Source organism: Lissotriton vulgaris, chromosome 2_1 (assembly GCF_964263255.1).
Source record: "Lissotriton vulgaris chromosome 2_1, aLisVul1.2, whole genome shotgun sequence".
NCBI classification, from domain to species: domain Eukaryota; kingdom Metazoa; phylum Chordata; class Amphibia; order Caudata; family Salamandridae; genus Lissotriton; species Lissotriton vulgaris.
Window position 1 is genome coordinate 608053463 of NC_141687.1, and position 18565 is coordinate 608072027.

Here is an 18565-nt window from a genome sequence, read left to right on the forward strand (position 1 = left end):
CCTCCGGCGATTACGGAGACCACTCACTACCTCTGTTAATAATTTTTTTACAACTCTGTCATTCATGTGTGGCCTATCGGTGTTCACTTAATCAAAAACAAAGAACCTAAAGTCATCCCTTATGTAAGCAAATATCCTGTGAAGGGATAGATGATCATATGATAATGATCATATTATTTATCTTCTTCATTTTCCTTTTGTAGTAGTCAGGGTCAGGCAGGGTGAAAGTTAAATTAATTTAGCAGTAGCCCTTGTAACAGAGTATGGCCATTGCCACCCGTAATAGAAAGAGCTTCATCACCTGCATGTACTGGACTGGTAACAGTAACGCAAATCTGTCATCATGGCTTGTGTCTGTTGTTCTCGGGTGCAAGCTGACTGCGCTGGCATTATGCCTGCTTCCACAAGTTTACGTACCAATTTCGCTAAACAAGAGAGAAGAAGAAGACTGGTGTACTGTCTGAGTCTAATGTAGTGAGTCCATATAGTGCTGGTAGAATTCCTGAAACTCCCACTAATGTTAGAGCAGAGGCCAACGAAGTGGGAGGTTAGATAGATACATGCCACAAATGTTATGTACTGTGCTTGCAAGTTGCTAGTGCTACTGTGACACAACTTTCTGCTGAATTATTTTGTGTTAATCTTAAAGAGCATTGGTTACAGTATGTTTTTCTTTCTTCATATAGATACTCCTTCTAAACTAACAAGGAAGGAGTTGGCTATACGGGTCCGGCAACGGAAGCTGGAGGCAATTGTCACTGAATATCGGCGGCTGGTGGCCCAGGAGGAGGAGGATGACTCACAGTCGCAGTCAACAACATCCATGACAGCTGCATCCTCCTCCGCTGCCCCTGGGTCATACAGTCAGCACAAACCTCCAGCGGTACGGAGCCACAGTCCGGTAGCCACCCGCAGCCGCCAAGCAGCAAAAACAACAGCTGCCCCCCACAGTACCTGCAATCGGGTCATATGCCCCGATTGACCCTGCAAGTGTCCAACCTTGAGCAGGAGGTGGCGAGGCTGAAAGCCCTGCTCAAGGACCTCCGGAGAGAGCAACATGACCACCTGGCCAAAGGACACTGCCGGCAGAAGTAGAGAGACTGTCCCTTGCCCCTTTTTTAAAGACTTTGGGGACTGATTTCATGGACATTGGTTGGGGTTAGGGAGGGGGGTGGGTCAGGTCTTCTTGTGGGATAATTTATTTTTGTTAGGGCTCAAATAATTATTTATTTCAACTTAAACATAGCATACTCTTTTCTACTGTTTTGTGGGGGGGCCAGGGGGGGTTAACTGTACGTTTGTTTTCCTGAAACTTAACTGGCTGGTTGAGTCAAATTGTCTAATCACCCAAATTTGTACAAAAGTGCCACTGACAGAGTTAGGGAATTCAATTGTCCTACTACTTTACTAGTACTACCGTCAGTCTCTCCTCTCCTCCTACTCCATTATTCTTCCTCCCCCAAAATGCTTATCTTACCTGTGATTTGTGTTTGAGAATAGGGCTAGGCACAGTGCTGGCTGCATGGCAAATGGCGATTAAGGTTGGCTATGGAATCCTGGATGGATGAAATGTCATCGTTGTGGTGGTAGTAGTAGTGGTACACACTGGCAGTAGCAGCATATGAAAAAAAAGGAAATGAAACATTGAGTAGCCTGAGCGGAGATTTAGAACAGTACGATAGATAGTACAGTACACAAGACCAGCACCATAAACTATAGCCTAAGCAATGCTAAAGTATTAAAATTATATATCTACTAGTTGTGTGGAGTATGGCTACTACAAGAAATAGTACTGAAGGGGAAGGACACAGTAGCCGTCATGTGTAGGAAGAGGATGTTGTTGATGATGAATCCACTCGATGGCGCACATGAAATTCTGATTTGATTTGAAAATACTCATGGGTGTGTGTCAAGCAGATTAAGAATACGAACATATCCTCGGATTCCTTCACCAGCCTTGAAATTGATTTTCTGTTGCTTTGACCTTATCCTCCCCAGCAACTGTGTGGAATTATTGTTGTCATTTAGTCTGTCACACCTCAATGAAAACCACACAGCCCAGGAGAAGAGGGTTAGGGTTAGAAAATTGGATGGGAATGGGGGTTTCTGGGAAAGTGTTGTGGAGAGAGGAAAAAAAACACAGCATGGACAAACCACAAATGAAGAAAAACAAATCTTTGGATACAAAGATATCCCTAAATCTTTTAAGGGACATAAAGGAAGTGCACTGCATGCATGAAGTTGTTTGCTAAATGGATGGTTAGGTTACTGAAAAGTAGTAGTTACTACAACTTACTAACTATGAATAAACAATTTCACAGTACAGGGCTGCAGTAATTATGCAATTTCACTTGCCTATCTGCCCTCAGAGAGAACAAAGAAGTATTAGTACATAAAAAAATTGGTTTTAAAAATAGCAAAGAAACTTATCAAATAGATGTAGGGATGAATTTGAAGCAGAGAGCAAACGCACAGAGTCGCACTCATAGAAGTTCACAACAATAACATTATTAAAAAGATAAGGAGAAGTGAAGAGGATACTGTAACTGTATGTTGGGGTTGTCCTGTTCAATTTGGGAAGTTGCATGCATCCAGCCATTCCGCTTGTTCGCGGTACTCCTTCATGCCATCTGACGCTCTATCGATCAATCTTGGTGACCAGACACACTGTCCACTGCCTGCCTGGCGGATGCAGAATTGCAGATTGCTATGGTAAGCCTGAGTTAATGTTTTTCCCATCGCACAGGGTAAAGCCGGCCTGTACTTATCAATGGAAAAAGTGGAAGGGATATTAAAACACCACAGAGAAAAAATATAAGGTACGGTGTAGTGCAAAAATAACACTTTCACTTTCAGAGGCGACATTATTACATACAAGCATCATTTCTAAAGTGCTCACTCTGAGTCTCCTTTTCAAGAATAGTAAGTAGCACACAGCAGGCCAGGGCCATGCAGACGGGCAAGGCAGGCATCACTCAGTGAACCAACCTCAATGTAGCATACCTCTTTGACACAGACAGACAAAGCAGATCTAATTTTATGCAGCAAGCCACATAGCCACAATGTTACATGAACTGCTGTCTGGACTCTGGCATAACAACATTACACTGGCTCGACCACTCCATACCATGACTAGACAGACATGCAGTTCTGCTGTGGTTGTCTTTGACTTGTTTACCTGTTTGCCACTCACGAAATGGACATACTTCTTCCGTAAACCGACGATGATGTTCCATCCTTCCCATTGAGTGACTGTAAAGATATTAACTTTGATCATAAAGGCTCATCCACATCATGGTATTGGCAAACTCAATGTTGTTCGTGCAGTCACAGTCTACACACAGTGAGTCCAAGGACATTTTCCATATTAAAAAATGCAACGTAGTGGCCCCTGCAGTAGAAGTACAATTTGAATTAAACAAGGTAAAAACAGAGTAGACTTGAGTTACATTTAGTGTGTAAAAGATTACATAAAAACAGAACACATATGATTCATTTCATGCACAACAAACAAACAGCAATTGCTTTCATCAGAGCCAGACAGCCAGTGTTGTCCACTGCATGCGGTTCCACTTTTTGTCCACATCTTTGTCTTCAAGTGAAGGCCCGCAGGGCAGCCTCTCGTGTCAATTTTAGAAGTAACAGTCAGCATAAAGTCAGTAATTCCAGTCCCACTTCTTTTGAGGGGACTCGTCTACGAAGCGACAGTTTCTTGATTCTGCGTAATCCAGCCATCTGCTTTGAGGGAAATGGATAGGCGGAGTCTGGAGGAGGAGGATAGAGGAGCATGACTCAGTTGTGAACTTGTGAACTTCAGGAATGCAGATAGCAGCACCTTCAATAAGGTAATAAGACAAAGAAATCGCTGCTGATGGATTTGTTGCGATTAGTGTTTTGTTGTGGTAAAAGTTGCAAAACAAAGAAAGACACACAGGAATAAAAGTGAATAAGGACGATAAAAAAAGAAAGTCAGTATTCAGGCCTAGTTGTCAGGGAAGTAGAGCTCATCCTCAAACTCTGTGAATTAAAACAGGAGTAGGTCAGCTAACAGAGAAGAACTTCCATCACCTAAGTCCATGTCCTCTTCTTCCTGCGTGGATTCACGTATTTTGTAATCTGGTGGTTTGAAGTGCTGATTCATCTTAATCATTGTTAACCTCTCCACATTTTTGGGCGAGAGGCGGGTCCTTTTTGAAGTTACAATGGCACCAGCAACACTTAAAGCACGTCCAGAAGACACGCTTGCGAGTGGGCAAGACAAATAATTTAGAGCCAGCTTGGTGATCAGTAGCCATTGACCCCTTTTCTCAGACTAATTACAGCAATGGGTTGTGATCAATGAGACCTCTGTTGGGTCATCCAGATAGGCCTGCACCATCCACTCAAGGTTATCCAGGGGTGCTACACTTTGCGTACCATCTGTGGCCTTTGCATCAACACTGGAACGAATAAACCCTTGATGATTTATCCAATCCGCTTACGACAATATTATGGCTGGGCCTGGTGCAGGTGATGATGATGATACAATTGTTGGTGTCGGTAACGGCTCTGAGGGAAAGTGACTGCCTTCGTGCACAGAAGTGGACCTTGACACCGGATGGCCTGCTGATTCAGTAGTACTTGTGGCAGTTCCTTCAATTTCCTGCCTCTCTTTTTCGAACCGAGTGGCTGACAGAGCTAGCCAATGTTTGTACTTTCAAACATCTGCTTCATTAAAAGGAATGAATGTATTGCTGGCCAGTGCCTTTTTGTACCGTGGATCCAGAATAGTTCCACAAATGTAATGTTGTTCACAGTGTATTCCTTTAAACCTTGCATTGTCCAGTAGGCGGGTTAATAAGCTCTCCGCCAACTGATATGCATCTTGCTTATCAGCATCATCTTGGAACGTTGAAGACAATGCCTTCAGTTGGTGCTCTAGCATGCGCAACAATGGGATAGCTTTGCCCAAAGTACAGTCCTCCCTGCTGACTTCACGTGTGAAGACCTCAAAAGGACGAAGCATGTCTGTCAGGCTTTTAACTAGGTCCCATTCCTCCACCTCTAGCCTCATGTCTTTCATAGACATACTCATTGATTACCAAGCACTGCTCAAACAGACGCTCAACCATGTAGAAGGTTGAGTTCCAACGTGTTGCCACCTCCTGGATGAGTCCTCTGACTGGCACTCTACGGACACATTGAATGATCCTGAGCTGCTTCCGGGCCTTAAAAGAATGGTTGAAATGTGTGCAGATTCTTTGGCAGGTGGTCAGTAACTTGCTGACTGTGTTTTCTTTTTTCAAGAAATCTTGAACAATAATGTTAATACTGTGAGCCAAACACGGCACTCTGAAATAGTCACCATCAGACATGGCCCTAACTATATTACTGCTATTATCTGTGGAAACATAACCAATCATGCGCTTTCTTGGATGCAGCCATTCAAAGACCTTACTGTTAAACTCCTCCAAAATGTTTACTGCAGTATGAGATTTCTCCATGGCAAACATGGCTACTGTTGCATGTTTCCGAGTAGCTTGAAAAATTGAGGCACAGTGACCACCTGCAGCTATCTTGTCTCTAACCCCCACAAAAGAGACCCAGTGTGCAGTGATGCACATGCAATCAACGGCTTGGCAACTGGTCCACATGTCTTTTGACAGGTGGATAGTGTGAACAGCACTGTTCTGCAAAGCTTTTCAAATCACCTCCAGCACATCTTGATGTAGTGCTGGAACCACAACTCTGGCAAAATAGGACCGGCTAGGAACCTTCCATTTAGGGCAGACTGTTGCTACAAATTCTAGAAAACCTACCCCTTCCACGAAAGAAAAAGGGAGAAGGTCCAGCACTAACATTTTAGCCAGCATTGCATTATAAAGATGTGCCGTTGGGTGGTTGCGTTCCAATAGCTCCTCCGACCAAAACATGCTTTTAATGGTGGGATGGACCGTTTTCATATGTGATGAGGATCCAGACCTCTTCAACCCAGTTAGGCTCATTGATGTACTTTTTCGCATTGGTGTCTCTACCAGACTACTGTGCCTCCTTGATGTTGCTGGGGTAGAGGAGGGTGTGGGCGCTACCACTGCAGTGCTGCTGCCAGGGGTACTGTGTGTACCAGAAAAAATGTCTCTCGGTTGTTCCCCGTCCCCCTGCACGATCAGCTCCTCCTCGTCATCAGATGCAATATCAATGTCTACATTTGGATTTGTACTTTTGGCTTTCCGGATGTTACTTAGGTGCACCTCCCAATGGATAATGTGGTGTTTTTTTAGATAACCTCTCTGGCCTCTGGTACCATAGTTGGTACCAAGCTTACCCCGACTAACTACTTGTTTACAAATCGAATAAATGACTAGATTTTCCGCCTTTTTGCTAATACTAAAGAAGTCTCAAACTGGGGACTGGAGATGCTACTTTCAATGCCAGATGAAGTGGGGGATGGGCGTGGCGGAATTTGACTGTGTTGTGCACTTACAGCACCACTACTTGAGGTAATGGAGGTCGAGCTAGATGGAGGTCCCTGCCGGCCCTTCTGACGAGAAAATATGGAAGCTGTAGGTCGTGTTGGTGTAGTAGTTAGCTGTGTTGGTGGTGGTACCACCAGTGGTGCCACCCCACACACATCCTGCACAGCAGCATTTTTGGATAGGGTAAAAATGTCTGTCTGCTGCATGCTCGCTGGGGCTGGAGTAATGACTGGGTCGTCATCGTCAGACTGTTCATCAGCAGCAGAATACACCACTTCTACTTCTTCTTTGTCATCCCCCATAAGTGAAAGTCTTGTGGCAACCTTCCTTTTAGCCAGCTTTGTTGGCTCATGGCGTGCCTCCCTCTCCAACTGCATTGGTGGGTGCCAATCAAGATCTAGATCTTCAGAAGGAAGGGGGCTTGAAGAAGAACTTGAACTTGCCCTCCTTGACCTTTTTCTTGCTGGGGATCTGGAAGACAATGGATCATCAGAAGGAGTGGCTTGCTTGGATGATTCCTCCGCTTGAATCTCGATTTCATGATGTGCCCCTACTTCTGGAGGAACAAGCATTGTGGGCAGTTGTGCCTCTCCATGTGCCTCTACTTGCGCCTCTACTTGCGCCTCTACTTGCGCCTCTACTTGCGCCACTCCTTGCACCACTCCTTGCGCCACTTCTTGTGCCACTCCTTGCGCCTCCCCTTGAACCTCCCCTTGCGACTCTCCTTGCGCCTCTCCTTGCGCCTCTCCTTGTTGCACCTGTAGTTGTCGTTGCAGCTGTGGTTGAACACTCGTCAGATGAGTTACACCCTGCGTTGATTGGATGCTACTTTGCGATGAGTTAACGCCAACATCACTGGTCGATGGTGAAAGAGAAAATAAAGTGGCTGCTTCTGCGGCACTCATGAACTTGGGCCTAACTTGGCGTAGTGGCACTGAGACCAATGAAGCGGAGGTGCTGCTCTCCGTTTGGTCCCTGGCGGACACCGCTGCTACAGGCGTAGTTTTTTTCCCAAAAAAAAGTGTCTGTCGGCACACTAGTCTCCTTGGTAAGTGGTGCCACTTGCTTCTTCTGCACCTTCTTACTGGCAGTGGCACTGGCAACTTTCTTGGTAGATGAGCTACGGCCTCCTTTCTTTGCGCCCATCTTCTTCAGATGTCAGAAGAGCAGGATGCAGTTGCACGAGTTGCAGAGTTGTCTGTGGCCACCACACATGACGTCATGTGACGTTGTGCACACACCGCAGCAGGACTTCTTCCTGGCACTACAACAAGTGATGATGATGAGGATGATTCCTGGTTGTCAGTCTTTGTGCACCTTAAGCAAAGGAAGCCAGAGGGACATCAGTTAAATAAATGTTGCATATGTTGTGCTTCAATTAATATTTGCAACTAGGCATTTACTATTATTAACACAACACACCCAAAAACGTAAAGACCCAAAATAAAAATTGTAATTCTAATCCAAAATGGATGTTTAAATTAATAGTAGAGAGACCACACAGAGAGAGTTGTTTCATGCACCACTGAGTACCCATGGGCATAATGGATGAAAGCAAGGCAGAGTGGGTGTAGGCCTATGGCACAAAGCACACTGCCTGGCTTCAAAATGGCCCCTAGACCCCCATCCACATGGCCAGGCCCAAAACCAGGCCTCAAAATGGCTCCCACCCGCATGGCCAGGCCATGGACCAGGCCCCAACAACACCCAAAAAATCGAAATACACACAAAATTCACCCCAATCCAATGCCATCCATGCCCTAAAGGATGTTTAAAATCAAGAGAACAACTAGAAAGACTTGGCCCATGCACCACTGACTGCCCCTGGGCATAATGGATGAAAGCAAGGCAGACTGGGTGCAGGCCTATGGCACAAAGCACACTGCCTGGCTTCAAAATGCCCCCTGGACCCCCACCCACATGGCCAGGCCCTGGACCAGGCCTCAAAATACCCCCACCCACATGACCAGGCCGTGGACCAGGTCCCAACACCCAAAAAATCAAAATACACAAATAAATCACCCCAATCCAATGGCATCCATGCCCCAAATAATGTTTAAATTCAAGAGACCCCACAGAAAGACATGGCCCATGCACCACTGAGTACCCCTGGGCATAATGGATAAAAGCAAGGCAGACTGGGTGAAGGCCTTTGGCACAAAGCACACTGCCTGGCTTAAAAATGGCCCCTAGACCCCCACCCACATGGCCAGGCCCTGAACCTGGTCTCAAAATGGCCCCCACCCACATGGCCAGGCCCTGGACCAGGCCCCAACAACACCCAAAAAATCGAAATACACACAAAAATCACCCCAATCCAATACCATCCATGCCCTAAATGGTGTTTAAATTCAAGAGACCCCACAGAAAAACATGGCCCATGCACCACTGAGTACCCCTGGGCATAATGGATGAAAGAAAGGCAGACAGGTGAAAGCCTATGGCACAGAGCACACTGTCTGGCTTCAAAATGGCCCCTAGACCCCCACCCACATGGCCAGGCCCTGGACCAGGCCCCAACAGCACCCAAAAATTTAAATACACACAAAAATCACCCCAATCCAATGCCATCCATGCCCTAAATGATGTTTAATTTCAAGAGAACACACAGAGAGAGTTGTTTCATGCACCACTGAGTACCCCTGGGCACAATGGATGAAAGCAAGGCAGACTGGGTGAAGGCCTATGGCACAAAGCACACTGCCTGGCTTCAAAATGTCCCCTAGACCCCCATCCACATGGCCAGGCCCTGAACCAGGCCTCAAAATACCCCCACCCACATGACCAGGCCGTGGACCAGGCCCCAACACCCAAAAAATCAAAATACACAAAAAAATCACCCCAATCCAATGCCATCCATGCCCCAAATAATGTTTAAATTCAAGAGGCCCCACAGAAAGACATGGCCCATGCATCACTGAGTACCCCTGGGCATAATGGATAAAAGCAAGGCAGACTGGGTGAAGGCCTTTGGCACAAAGCACACTGCCTGGCTTAAAAATGGCCCCTAGACCCCCACCCACATGGCCAGGCCCTGAACCTGGTCTCAAAATGGCCCCCACCCACATGGCCAGGCCCTGGACCAGGCCCCAACAACACCCAAAAAATCGAAATACACACAAAAATCACCCCAATCCAATACCATCCATGCCCTAAATGGTGTTTAAATTCAAGAGACCCCACAGAAAAACATGGCCCATGCACCACTGAGTACCCCTGGGCATAATGGATGAAAGAAAGGCAGACAGGTGAAAGCCTATGGCACAGAGCACACTGTCTGGCTTCAAAATGGCCCCTAGACCCCCACCCACATGGCCAGGCCCTGGACCAGGCCCCAACAGCACCCAAAAATTTAAATACACACAAAAATCACCCCAATCCAATGCCATCCATGCCCTAAATGATGTTTAATTTCAAGAGAACACACAGAGAGAGTTGTTTCATGCACCACTGAGTACCCCTGGGCACAATGGATGAAAGCAAGGCAGACTGGGTGAAGGCCTATGGCACAAAGCACACTGCCTGGCTTCAAAATGTCCCCTAGACCCCCATCCACATGGCCAGGCCCTGAACCAGGCCTCAAAATACCCCCACCCACATGACCAGGCCGTGGACCAGGCCCCAACACCCAAAAAATCAAAATACACAAAAAAATCACCCCAATCCAATGCCATCCATGCCCCAAATAATGTTTAAATTCAAGAGGCCCCACAGAAAGACATGGCCCATGCATCACTGAGTACCCCTGGGCATAATGGATAAAAGCAAGGCAGACTGGGTGAAGGCCTTTGGCACAAAGCACACTGCCTGGCTTCAAAATGGCCCCTAGACCCCCACCCACATGGCCAGGCCCTGACCCAGGCCTCAAAATGGCCCCCACCCACATGGCCAGGCCCTGGACCAGGCCCCAACAGCACCCAAAAATTTAAATACACACAAAAATCACCCCAATCCAATGCTATCCATGCCCTAAATGATGTTTAATTTCAAGAGAACACACAGAGAGAGTTGTTTCATGCACCACTGAGTACCCCTGGGCACAATGGATGAAAGCAAGGCATACTGGGTACAGGCCTATGGCACAAAGCACACTGCCTGGCTTCAAAATGGCCCCTAGACCCCCATCCACATGGCCAGGCCCAAAACCAGGCCTCAAAATGGCCCCCACCCGCATGGCCAGGCCATGGACCAGGCCCCAACAACACCCAAAAAATCGAAATACACACAAAATTCACCCCAATCCAATGCCATCCATGCCCTAAAGGATGTTTAAAATCAAGAGAACAACTGGAAAGACTTGGCCCATGCACCACTGACTGCCCCTGGGCATAATGGATGAAAGCAAGGCAGACTGGGTGAAGGCCTATGGCACAAAGCACACTGCCTGGCTTCAAAATGTCCCCTAGACCCCCATCCACATGGCCAGGCCCTGAACCAGGCCTCAAAATACCCCCACCCACATGACCAGGCCGTGGACCAGGCCCCAACACCCAAAAAATCAAAATACACAAATAAATCACCCCAATCCAATGCCATCCATGCCCCAAATAATGTTTAAATTCAAGAGACCCCACAGAAAGACATGGCCCATGCATCACTGAGTACCCCTGGGCATAATGGATAAAAGCAAGGCAGACTGGGTGAAGGCCTTTGGCACAAAGCACACTGCCTGGCTTCAAAATGGCCCCTAGACCCCCACCCACATGGCCAGGCCCTGAACCTGGTCTCAAAATGGCCCCCACCCACATGGCCAGGCCCTGGACCAGGCCCCAACAACACCCAAAAAATCGAAATACACACAAAAATCACCCCAATCCAATACCATCCATGCCCTAAATGGTGTTTAAATTCAAGAGACCCCACAGAAAAACATGGCCCATGCCCCACTGAGTACCCCTGGGCATAATGGATGAAAGAAAGGCAGACAGGGTGAAAGCCTATGGCACAGAGCACACTGTCTGGCTTCAAAATGGCCCCTAGACCCCCACCCACATGGCCAGGCCCTGGACTAGGCCTCAAAATGGCCCCCACCCACATGGCCAGGCCCCAACAGCACCCAAAAATTTAAATACACACAAAAATCACCCCAATCCAATGCCATCCATGCCCTAAATGATGTTTAATTTCAAGAGAACACACAGAGAGAGTTGTTTCATGCACCACTGAGTACCCCTGGGCACAATGGATGAAAGCAAGGCAGACTGGGTACAGGCCTATGGCACAAAGCACACTGCCTGGCTTCAAAATGGCCCCTAGACCCCCACCCACATGGCCAGGCCCTGGACCAGGCCTCAAAATGGCCCCCACCCACATGGCCAGGCCCTCGACCAGGCCCCAACAACACCCAAAAAATCGAAATTCACACAAAAATCACCCCAATCCAATGGCATCCATGCCCTCAATGATGTTTAAAATCAAGAGAATACACAGAAAGACTTGACCCATGCACCACTGACTGGCCCTGGGCATAATGGATGAAAGCAAGGCAGACTTGATGCAGGCCACATCACACTGCCTGGCTTCAAAATGGCCCTTAGAGCCCCACCCACATGTCCAGGACCTGGACCAGGCCTCAAATGGCCCCCACCCACATGGCCAGGCCCTGGACCAGGCCCCAACAACACCCAAAAAATCTAAATACACACAAAAATCACCCCAATCCAATGCCATCCATGCCCTAATTGATGTTTAAATTCCCCCCACAGAAATACATGGCCCAAGCACCACTGACTACCCCTGGGCGGGCCTATTGGCTAGTGTGGCTTTAACACACACCCCAAAATTACAAAAAACATCCACATAGATATAATAACAGTGAGCTATTCAATTGCATGCCATAAATGATATTTACGTTTTTAAAAAACTCACAGAAACAGTTGTATCGTGCACCCATGACTAACCCTGGGCCTACTGGATACTGTGGCTACCCACAATATATATTTTTTTTAAGTTGTGCAAAAAGTTTATAAATTGTAGTTGCAGCAACTGCAATGCCCCAAACAAACAACGCCAACTTACTTTTAAAATCTCAACACCAAAAGTGATCCAAACAAAAAGTCCTAAAATACAAATATCCAGCAGCAGCCACAAAGAGTAATCCTTCCAGCTCCAGATCCAAATGAAAAGTGCCAAAGACATGGACAAAGCAGTGGGAGGAGCCTGCTGGACAGGAACAGGAAGTTGGAGACTCTGGGTCACTTGTTTCCTTCCAGGCCCCCAAAAATGCACTCCTTGCACAAAAAAGTGCAGCCAAATGTCAATCTGAGGAGTTATTCTGATCCAAATCATCAATTTCAAAAGGTTTATGCTGCCAGCGATAGATTATTTGCCCAGAATTGCAATTTTTGCTATTTCGGGAAAGAAAGATGTTCAAATCTTCCGCCGTATGTCAGCTGCGCGGCGCATCTACGTGTTCGCAATTGCTTACTCTTGCGATGCGTTATCGCGAGCAATTATGACGTATTCGCGTTCTGAAAGTCTCACAGTGCAAGATGGCGGGATGCTGTGACGTACTCGCGGTCAAAAAGTCTTGCTCGATCACGCCATGACGTACTCGCGGTCGAATAGTCTCTCGCGATCACGCAGCAAGATCGAAAATGACGCAGCGCACGCAAACCGAGAGGAAAACAACTCAGCGAAGTCAGAATCATGGTAAGTCAACGGCGCGCACGCGGGATTGCATTTTTGAAGCGCGACCAAGCAAAAAAAAAACGCCAACTCGTGAATTGGGAATTCTTTGACAATTTCTCGTGATTCGCTGATCGCAAAATTGCCAAAAATTCTGCAAATTTCGCAAGCGGAACGGATTTTCAACCCATACTTAGGTAGAGCTTGCTAGTGTTGCTCCACTGGTACTCGGGCCTTCTAAGTTTAGAAAGCTTTATTGAACAAAGATAAAACCATGTAAACATCATTACATAAATAAATATTATCAAGATACATGAGAAATCTGCGAAAAACTAATGTTTAAACTGCTAACCCCAAAAAAGGGGTATGTAACTATACCAATAAACTAAGCTTTTGTGGGTATTTTTCATGAGAGGGAAAGGGGGAAAGAAAAAGAAGAGGGAAAGAAGTCAACAATAAAATCAAATTCTATACCTATACGTATCAAATAACAAAAAGGAAAAGGAATACAATAAATAATGATACAAATCAAAGGGTATTTTGGAGACGAATATCAGGCTGTGAGGTAGAGCTTGCTGGTGTTGCTTCACTGGTACTTGGGCCTTCTGTTGAAGCAGGAGGAGCCTCTCTCAATCTCCTTAACTCCTCCCTTGCAAAGTTGACCGGATGCTTGGATTGCAAGTGCTTCCGCCTGCTTGCAGTTCTGTACTTTTTGTTGGGGTCTCCCCTTGAAAGCACTTCTTTGCATATGTGGCAAGTAATTTTTGTTGCATTCACATTTTTTAAGCCTGGTGGAAAGGTGAAAAATTGCCAGACAATGCTGCTATATTTTTCCTTTGGTGGAGGTTCAGGAACAAATTCTTGCTCTGTTGAGTTCTCTGAATCAGAGGATGATGGTGGATTAGCAGCCATGGTATCTTTAAGTGAATCTCTTCTCCAAAAAAGAAAGAGCAGCAGATCTTCTCAGGAGGTCTTTCCTTAAGAAAAGTTCTAAGAGTGATTGAAATGGGTTGGGTCCTTCAATAGTTTCAATAGGAAGTGTAATGAACCAATAAAATCTCTTTTTTGAGGTCACATGGGGGGCGCGTAGGATGCGCGTAGGATGCGTGCAGTCAGCACGCACGTGCTCGCACTCTGTGCGACTTCGCACATTAAAAAGTGATGTACTTTTCCAGAAAGTTAAAGATTTTTTTTATAATAACCTCAGAGAATCTCTTGTCTTAATATTTATATTAAATATATATAAATACGTTTTTCAACATTAAAAAAATTGCAGGAGTCGCGCATCCACCGCATATGATGTCACGCGCTACCGCGCGTCCACCACTTCGCGTAGTACGTACATCTCGCGTATGCGCCAGAAGTCTCGCACAAGTCGCGTAGCAACCGCGTTGGAAAAGTCGTACCCATCGCACACCCTACGCGGATCCTAACAACCATAAAATGGCGGACCCATTTCGCGAAGGAAACAAGCAGGATGCTCGTAGGGTGTGCAACTCCCCCCCAAAAAAGGAAAAACATAATGAAAATAATTTAAGTATATTATAAACAATATAAAATAATAAAAATAATATATTTTTTGTAAAAAAATGTAATACAAAAATATGTGAAATGTAATTTAAAATATAACATATCTAAAAATAAAAAGATTAAAAAATGTAGTTAAAAAATATTTTAAAAAACAACAATAAATATATTTAAAAATTATCATTTAAAAAACCTTTCAAATTCACAAAAAAAACATAGGTTTGAGATAATTTATAGTTAGGAATTAGCATTTAAAAAACATTTGAAATTCATTGAAAAGACCATAGGTTTCAGGGGTGTTATAGTTAACTAGACATTTCACTCGTAAATCCATTGAAATTCCTCTGTTATAGTTAGTAGTACTAACTGTAACTCGAGCGCCCGCCATCCACTGCTGATGATGTCTCATGACATGGTCAGTGACATCACTGATGACATCACTGATGACATCTCAAATGACATATATATTTATATATATATATATATATATATATATATATGTATATATATATATATATACATATGTATATATATATATATATATACATATATATATATATATATATATATATATATATATATATATATATATATATATATATATATATATATATGTATATATATATATATTACCTACTGGCGGTCGCCAGTAGGTAGTTATAGTTAGGATAATTTTCAATGTTAAATCTCAACATTCTATTTTGAATAACTTTGGCGCCGGTTGACGAATCTGCCTGAAATTTTCAGGAAAATGGTCTCATGGCGGTCCGGTCCTTCCCTGAAAGTTTGGGGGGGATTCGTCAAGCGGGGGCCGAGATAAAAGGGGGGTCCCAAAACGCGTTTTCCCCATGTTAATTTCCATAGGGCGGTCGATTTCACTTTTAGCCCGAACGGCTGAATGGATTTCCACCAAACTTGGCAAAATTGTAGGGACTGGTAGCCCGATGTGCCTTTGCTATGTCTCAAGATATGTGCTCCAGTGGATTTTGAGTAATTTAGGTTCAAAAAAATATATATATCTATAGCCGCGCTCCCGTGCGCGCACGGGAGTGCGCTCCAGGCGCGACACGCGACTTGCGCGCAGGAAGCTGATTGGATCTCAGTTGTCTGTAAACATTCTAAACAGTGCGGAGCGGCCGCCATCTTGTGTCTCGGTAAAATCGAGACACAAGGAGTTTGAAAAAAAAAGGGGCAAATGACCATAAGGGGGAAGAGTAGACCCCCTCTGACCCCCTAGGTTTGATGTAGGGACTAAAATAGGGTCCTGCAGGGCATTAAAATTTTTTTTTCGTTTTGCGCGGGGATAGCCGCGCTCCCGTGCGCGCACGGGAGTGCGCTCCAGGCGCGACACGCGACTTGCGCGCAGGAAGCTGATTGGATCATAAGGGGGAAGAGTAGACCCCCTCTGACCCCCTAAATCCAGGACTATATTTATGAAGGCCTTGCGCTGTTAGTTTTGCGCTTCCTGTGCGTCAATTTTTGTGACGCACCAGCGGTGTAAAAAAATGCGCATTGTTATGCAATATTTAAAAAGTGACGCATCTATCTAGATGCGTCACTTTTTAAATATAGTGCAACGAGGTACATTTTATTACACTGCTGGTGTTATGCGTCACTTTTCTGTGCGCACTCCTTATGACGTTCCAGATGTGTCATATTTAATGTATGACGAATCATGTTGCAGATACAATATGGCGCAGAGTTTTAAAAAGTGACCCATGTACCTAGATGCGTCACTTTTTAAAAATAGCGTCAGGTATAATGTATGCAGAGGGGGTGTTCTCTCGCAAAAAGCTTTGTAATAGCGACGCAGTGAAATCTTTGAGATTTCACTGCGTCAGTTTTAGGATGCTGTTGCGTCAAAATCTTGTGTCTGCTTTACAGCAGGTGTTAGACTGAGGCAAGACCTTTCATATGCTGCTTTCCCCATTTGAAAGGACACATTACTGGAGTTGCGTCACTTTTGTGACGCACTCCAGCAATGCGTTACTTGGAATGTCATAAGGAGTGCGCACAGAAAAGTGACGCATTGCACCAGTAGTGTAAAAAAATGTGTTGCGTTGCGTTATATTTAAAAAGTGAGGTATCTAGGTAGATGGGTCACTTTTTAAAATCAAGCGCCACATTATATCTGCGTGAGGTATAATGCATGCAGAGGGGGTGTTCCCCCACAAAAAGCTTTGTAATAGCGACGCAGTGAAATGTTTGAGATTTAAATATAAATATAGTGCAACGAGGCACATTTTATTACACTGCTGGTGTGATGCGTCACTTTTCTGTACACAGTCCTTATGACATTCCAGATGTGTCATATTTAATGTATGACGAATCATATTGCAAGGAGTTACAGATACGTCAGTATTTCTGACATATGTGTAAACATAAAAGTGATGCGAGGCCGGCGCAAAATTTTGACGCAATAGCATCCTAAAAGCGACGCAGGGAAATCTCATAGATTTCAGTACGTTGTTATTACCAAGCTTTTTGCGAGGGATTGCCCCCTCTGCATACATTATACCTGATGCAGATACAATATTGCGCAGAGTTTTAAAAAGTGACCCATGTACCTACATGCGTCACTTTTTAAAAAATAGTGTCAGGTATAATGCATGCAGAGGGGGTGTTCCTTGCAAAAAGCTTGGTAATAATGACGCAGTGCGTCACTTTTAGGATGCAGTTGCGCCAAAATCTTGCGCCTGCTTCACAGCAAACCTTTCACATGGTGCTTTTTCCATGTGAAAGGACACATTACTGGAGTTGCGTCACTTTTGTGACGCACTCCTGCAATGCGTTACTTTTGTGTTTAGAGATATGTCAGAAATACTGACATATCTGTAACTCCTTGCGAATTGATTAGTCATATATTAAATATGACATATGTGGAATGTCATAAGGAGTGCGTCCAGATAAGTGACGCATCGCTATTTTCACGTAGCGATGCGTCACTTTTCAGAAATGAGGCCTCCAGTTTATTCACTGTGTCATAAATTTCTTTTCTAACACTCACCTTCTTTCAGTCCTCCTACTTCACTTCCTTTCACCTCTCATACCTTTCTGTTCTTTCTTACTCATTCTCCTTTCAATTATCAATGCACTATATTTCACTTACTCTTCATTTTTTAAGATTATAGCTCTTTGATGAGAATTGGAGGTAGTTCTGAAAAGAACTTTTGGTTTTCTTCTTTTAACTGAAGAGGAACAAAAACAGGGAATAGAAACTGCTCAACAGGAGCAAAAAGAAAAGAAAAAAATTAGGGGTGGGAAGGGCAGTGATGGTTCTCTAATGCCCGAACCATGAGCAGGACACTTTGCTCCCCATAGGTGAGGAGTTGATTGCAGTATCTGCATCTGACGACCCCATGGTTGAATGCAGGTTGGATGTTTGCCACCTGCCCCTGAGATTGATCTCTTCCGGAAGAAGTTGCTCCTCCTGTAGATGTAGAGGCCCCATCTCTAGGAACCTCCTGTGCCAGAGCCCTGACACTTTCCCGGGCAAAATTCTGGGGGTGCCTGGTCTCCACATGTCGGATCATCGTAAAGTTTCCAAAAGAGTACTTTTTTTGGGGGTTACCCCGTGACAGGACCTTTTTGCAGATCCTGCACTCTACTTTTGGTGCATTCACCTTCTTCTGGTCTGCTGGGAATTTAAAGAATTTCCAAATGAAATGTCCCTTCTTCTTTGGGGTAGGTGGCTCTTCATCAATGAAGTCATCTTCACTGCTGGATGATCTGGCAGCCATAATGAATCCAGGAATATGGAGCAGCAAAAAATGCAGGTCTTTCAGTCACAAAAGTGAAAGAAGAAGTGAAGGAAATGGGTGGGGATTTCATTCATTGTAACAAAAAACTGTTAGCAACCAATGAAAAGTGTTATTTTAGGGTCACATGACCTGACGCGCTTACGATGCGCGCTCGGGTGCACTTCCGGGTGCGTTTACGCAGCGCGATCGTAGGCG